This window comes from Ceratina calcarata, unplaced genomic scaffold (genome assembly GCF_001652005.2).
Source record: "Ceratina calcarata isolate Rehan_Ccalc_2016 unplaced genomic scaffold, ASM165200v1 scaffold78, whole genome shotgun sequence".
NCBI lineage: Eukaryota > Metazoa > Arthropoda > Insecta > Hymenoptera > Apidae > Ceratina > Ceratina calcarata.
In genome coordinates, this window is record NW_017179104.1 from 90202 (window position 1) to 97066 (window position 6865).

The following is a 6865-nucleotide window of genomic DNA, read 5'->3' on the forward strand; positions in this document are numbered from 1 at the left end:
GAATCTATAATAACAAATTCAACATGCCAGCATTGTTTAAGTATATGTATAGCCTATACGTCCTTAACTTCGAACGTTTTGACGTCGGTTATTAAATATTAGAATGCATTGCACAAATTGGCTATTGTGCCGGCGAAACTTATTTCTGCGTACAATTGTAAGCGGGGGGAAAAGAAAAATCGCAAGTGCAATGTATTCTATTTTTAGCTACGCTCTTGTCCCGGTCGACGTTGTCGTCCACGTTGAATGAACAAGCCTATTGTCGCGGTTCACTCGTCCTCGAAGACTCGATTCACCGTCGACAGGCTCCATTCGTGAAACGTTTCACTAAATCGATTCGGACAAAATCGTGGAAGACATCGAAATTATGTATCCGATAAAGAAACTTTTCCCGTGGCGACCGTAAAAGCTTGCCCGGCGCTCGTTCGGCTGGAACGAATTCCCCGTATCCCGACAAATTCTTCTAATAATGTTCGGTGCCCTTTCGCCAGATTAAACTCAAATCGTTTGTGATAATAAGCGAACCGCAGCCTGGAAGCATTTCTCCCAGTCGGTTATGATGTTCGATAAACGATTCTTCATTAAATAATATGAGAAACGTTTTGCATCGTTCGTATTTCAGTGAGAAGTCCGTTATAGCAAATCAGCGTCTCCTAGCTTGTAGGATTAACGAGAGGAGCTTCAGCGAGATGCACGTGAACACACAGGTGCAGTTCGTGTCTGAGGCGCAGTGAAGCGAGTACTGCGTGAGCCGGTCCGCCGCCGAGCCGGCCGGCCGCGATGTTGTTGTCGGCTCATAAGGGGGTGAAACGTGTTTGTGGGACAAGGGACGGGCATCCTGCAGTTAGGTGGCTTCTCCCTGTCGATGGGTATTGTCGGTGCATTGACTTATCGACCAGGGCTAGGAGGAAGCATGGCTCTGTCCTACGATGGATTGCGGTTACGTCTGTTGTTCCGGTAACGAGGATCCCACTACCACGTCCGCGTCGTCCCGCTCGCTTCCGCACATCCTGTCCATCTTTGTCATCTGAACGCGCCTCGCCGAGGGTCCAATGCACGTCATTACCTGTCAACGACGGGATGCCGTCGATGTCTCTGATAAGGAGCAGTGGAGGCGGAGAAAACTTAAGAGGAACCCTCCTCGAGACACGTCGATCTCGTGTTGATCCCACGGACGACGAGATGACGTTCTCCAATTTACGACGTGCTCGTTTGGGATACGAGCCTCGCTTCTCGCAACTGACTTCCGACACAGTGTCCTCGGTTTTAATTCTCTTGCCTCAATGGATGTTATAAACGTAACAGAATTCTATTGCTCGGTGATATAAAGTAAATCTTACCACTTTATTTATTGAAGAACTTTTATTATTAAATTCAGACGAGTGCCTTGTGGAGCTTCCCATTCCGGGAAATCGATTGAATACCGACGAAGATTATCACGGACAGATCTAATTATTATGTCACTATCTGTCTATGTTGTCTGACTCTCCTCAACGGAACTTCAAATGTATGTCACACTGCTGAACGTCAACGATGGAGCATGTCGGACATATCCAATAATGAGAAGAACATAATAGATTCTAGAAGAGGAACTCTGATAGGTTTCTGTACATAAAGCGGTATCTGAAGACAATCGTCGTGCGATCAGCGCTGAATCATGCAACTCAAACATTATAATTCTCTTGACTGACGTGTCGCGATTCGTTTCAAAGCGACCGATAAATACATATAAGAAAAAATTACTTCTTTTTCCCAGTCTCATTTAACTCAATTTATTATCAAGTCATAAAATATAATACTACTGGTTTCCATTATTCATTAGATGCATTATGAAATACATAAATGATACAAATATTTGAAGAAATGAATAAGTTTGAAACACAGAACGTCTTTCGACGCATGATCTCAGATAAGGCAAAGAATACTACTTATATTTTTATATTTTATAATCTTTTCCGCGGGCTCTCGACGAATAGGAGACGTGTACGAACGGAGGATGGTCGAGGTTCCGTGATCGGAATCGGCAGGCACCGAGACGGCTGTCGTCATGAGGAAATCGCGAAGGAAAAAGAGACGTCCCAAAGAAAAGAACTGAGATATCGATGAGGAGAGAGAAACTCCTTGCTCAGTGGTAGCGGGAGGATTGCATTTGTGCCTCGACGACAGCGGGAAATGAGAAATAGCGGACGACCGACAGTGGAACGCTCCTCTATCTACCTAGCAACCTATCGTTTCTACTTATATGCGTACCTCTTCTCTTACGACGCTAACTACGAAACCCGAGAGTATCTCTCGATCGCGAACCAAGGTGGATCCCGTTGAGTTGGTATGGAATATTGCTTCGTCGCTGTGAAACTGGTAGGAGCATCGGTTCCTTTTGTGAAAAAAATTTGATCTATCCGTTAGAGAAGAAACGAAGTGAACGACTGGAAAAGACATGGGATGATTCGTTTGAATCGGACAGTCGATCATACTTTGTCATTAGACTGCTAGATGTGGTTTAGAATATTTAATCCCTTGACATACAATGACGAGTTTCACTCGTCATTCATTCCATTTAATTTGTATGTAAAGTTCCATGCTATCCTTCAAACAGTAATGTGATTATGCGACTGATCAGAGAACTTGCGATCATCGAGACACATATATTATTGACAATTGTCGAATTCTTTCTCTGTTCGTCACACTTAACACTGATTAAACTCCTTTGGGATCGATCATACAACCGTCTGACCTAACGAGGGCGTTGTTTTTAACCACGAAAAAAAGGACGTAAGAAAGGCGCCTTGGGAATTGTATCGAGGAAGCTAGTAATTGTAATAGAATTTAGCTTCTCGGAACGACAATGGTGGATGGGAAACGAGAAAGTTTTACAAGTGTCGCAGACTGCTGCCTCTTTCCACAGGGATTTCATCATTTGTCGTACAACAGAATGTTTTCTTGTTTCCCAGTACGAGATTTCTGTTTTACTCGATACATTTATGTGCATTAAATGAATTCTTCGTGTACAAAGTGTCTGATAACATTATCGATTCGTCACATTAAATCAAATTAAAGAAGTAGCAAGTCTAAGGTAACATATGTTAAACTTTATGCACATTAACGACTGCCTGAGGATCGCCTTTGACCTATCTATCAAAAACCAGATGACTCACTCAGCTTCTGACAGAACATCTCGTACCGTGACTCACTGGGTCACCCACATCCCGTTAGACACGTCGAACGACGCGTAATCAATCATGTTCAGCAGAAAAGGATCCCCTACTCAAAAGATTACACAATTCCGCTGCCACGACATCGTGCGACACGCTGTTTTTCATTCTACCAACGGGTAACACGAAAAAAAGGAATGCAGAATGGGAAAGTATATTCGCGTTAACGGCGGGACAATTTATTAATCCTTTCAAGCGGAACGTCTAGGACCGAGATCGTTGTATCGACGCGAACATTTTTATATAACGGGACGACATCTGGTCGCCGCTCCGTCTTCCTGAAATACCATCGTCGTGAAAGGGAGCCCTTCGAGCGTGCGAAAAGAGATTGGTCCACGGCCACGGTTCCATTCCGTGCCTTCAGCTACACGTGTATATACGTACCGGCGCGTGTGTATCGAATGCAAATCGATACGTGGAAGAGAAAGCTCGGACGGACCGAAAGGAGAGACCGTCCAGGAACGGACAACGGAACGAGACCGTAATGGCGAAAGGAAATGGGCCAGCAGATGCGATGTTTGCCCGGTTACCCTTACCTCGATCCATGCGGCTGCCCTTTCGCGCTCGCCTCGCCCCGAACGCAACCAGGGATCGTTCGACCGCCGGCAGAGGGCAAAGCGTTCGGAAAATCTATCGCTGGTCGTTTTTGGACCTGGCCGTCGCTCGATTTCACACCGAGGAAATGAGTTTTCTCGCCGCGCGGCCCGTGAGACTCACCCCCCCCCTTCTCCAACCCCACAACCATTTTTGCCTTTCTCTCTTGGCACGCGAGGGAATGACCTGGAACGTTTCGCGATCCACGCTTTTACGAATATGTCTCTTGATATGTCTATATAAGTGACTATCAATCGATGCGAGAATTCTATTTTAGTACGAATCGAACCGCTTAAATATACATTCAATAATTGAAATTAAAGTTTCTACTTTCTATATAAGAAGCCAATTTCCATATTACTAACTTATGTAATTTGAAATACATAGCAGTTTGTACGTGCTTAATAGATGGATTGTACACACTTTATGAATGAATTAGTGTCACTGTAACGATCTTTTTGAACAATAAGTCTTTCAGATCTTAATTAGCTCTCTCTGTGTGTCGCGCTTCAAACGTTGAATAGATTCACGATTTACACTCGCATTAAGTGCAGCACAGATACTTACTTATTCTCGAGCATTGACGGTATCTCGCGGAACGGCTTTAATTCAGTATCTTCATTTTCGTGCCAGGCTTCTGTACAACGTGATTATGATTGTCACAGTAAAAATTTTATCTGTCAAAGTGGAAAGCGAGAGAGACGATTGAATCAGTTATAGTGGCAAGCTGCCAATACACCGATATTCCCGTTACGAGCGGTGATTGAAGCGTGAGAGCGCAATTTTATACATTATGCGTGAATTTCGGTTAACACGTATCTTGCACCCTGTTCGGCTTATCGAATTTCTGCATTACGGTAAATTGAATATTTCGTCGAACGGTTCGCACGCACGCGCGTATTTATCGGCGTCTCGGTTATTCGGAAAAACTAATAACGCTCAATGGGATTTCGAATAAACGCAGGCCGCGTGACGTTCCGTCAATTGCAAAACGAAATACAATAAAAAAGGGAGAATTGGAGAAAATACGTAGAATGGCTCTTGACGTGCTCGAATCGAAATGAAAGCTGGAATACATTTTACGTAACGCAACGAGAGAGGAGGTGGAACGGTTAAACAAACATGGTCGAAAATAACGGGCTCAAATTTATGCTCGAAATAATCGTCCCGTTGGAATTTGCTTGCTGGCGAATCGCAAATTTGTAATTAAAGATCACGCGCTCCAGAGGGCCCGGAAATTTGAATCGAAATATTCAACTCCTGCAAACGTTTACAGTTATCGACTGCGAACATCCCTATGTAAACGAATCAGATTCGGTAATGTGAGAGGTATGATTTAGAATCGGATAGTAGTCGAAATTTCGCGAATAATTTAATCTTTAAATTAAACGGAACCACGCTAGAATAAGCCGCAGTTTTATTACAAAAAACAATTTTCAATTTGAATCAATAGAATTCTCTCTGCGTAAATTCCAACGTAAACAATCAAAAGCTTTTCAAAACAATTCTCAAACTCTTTCGAATAAAAATGGAACATAAACAATAAAACATTTTTTCCATTCTTATCTACAAACATGGACCGTTCAAAAATAGTCTGCCACATGTTTTTTTTTTCCATAGGATTTGAAGTGCTTATCGAACAATTCTTGTTAAATTGGAAATAACTAAAAATCCCTTTATATTCTCGAGCTGCATCGCGAGTCGAAAGTGAGAATGTCGCCAACGAAATCCAGCAAATACGTTAAAATATTTAAAGACGATCCCCGTACGTATCTACCTACGTAAGCGAATATGCGTGTAGGAAGCCTGTACGATACGATGAGGCGCAGCGTGGCATCGTGAATTTAAATTTCCGCTAATTGGAGCCGGGGGTTAAGGCGAATCGACTAATTGCCGTTTGATTCTCGGCGAGATTTGCACAGGCGCGCGGGCACCCTCTGCATTAGTATGTTTCCTCGAATAATCCGACAATTATTCTTCGATCGACCATTTCGACGGTATTCGACGATACCGCGGTAGCTAGATATTAATTCGCGCGCGCCGATTTCCAGAGTGGGTATTGAACGCGAAGCCTTTCATAGAAATATCTGTCTACGCGCGAGATTAACGAGCGCCATACGTTCCGTCCATGTCGCGACGCGAAAATCGTTTAAAATAATGGCATCTGTAGTGTATGGTTATTATTTTCAGTATTTTTCCGGATTGTTTTAATGTAAGAAACGAATCTTACGAATTTTTGCTGGAATTGAAGAAAAAAATCTGTATACTGCGCTCGTTCGTAATTGGTTCCTGGATTTACAGACTCACGTTTGAAGTACCTCGACATCCCTTGAACTCTTTATTAGACATGGCCAATGGAACTTTCATTAGATTCATTACTTAGTGAAATCGATGCGCTTTAATGGAGATGGTAGACGAGCCGAAGACCTTTATTTGTAGATCGTTCGTGCGTCGGGCACAAATCAAACGGAAAAATTAAACCGACGGCTTCGGATGGGAAAGTCGAATTGAAATAGGCGCGGGATTTTTCTATCAAACTAAAAAGAAGAGAGAGAATCTGCTAGGAGATTCTCTTTTCACGTGTCATTTTCAGTTTTCGGTTCACCGGTTAACTACAGATCGGCTAACTAGAATTCCTGCTAAAGTGGATCAAAATCGTTCGTTCTCTTTTTTGCGCTTCCTACCCGTAGCCCAGTCGCGGATAATCCGGCCGCGTAAAAAGAGATTCCTCCAATCGCTTTTAAGAGCAATTATACCTAGAAAATGGCTCTCGCTGCGTCTAATTGCCGACCGGATGCTTCCACTTTTCGAATTTCTCTGATATTCACGACCGCCCGCGGGAAAATTGCTTTTTGATATTTTATTTCGAACCAAATACCGACGCCATTCTGGAAACGATACTTCTATGCAATAAATCATTATCATTTTTTGATACTACATTACTGACATTAATCATTTTCAGTACATTTTGTATTCTAATATTTTTTATGACTTTCTCTAAAATATGCAAATATATAATTTTATAAAACAATTCCTTTTGTCTTTTTGATGTAAAATTT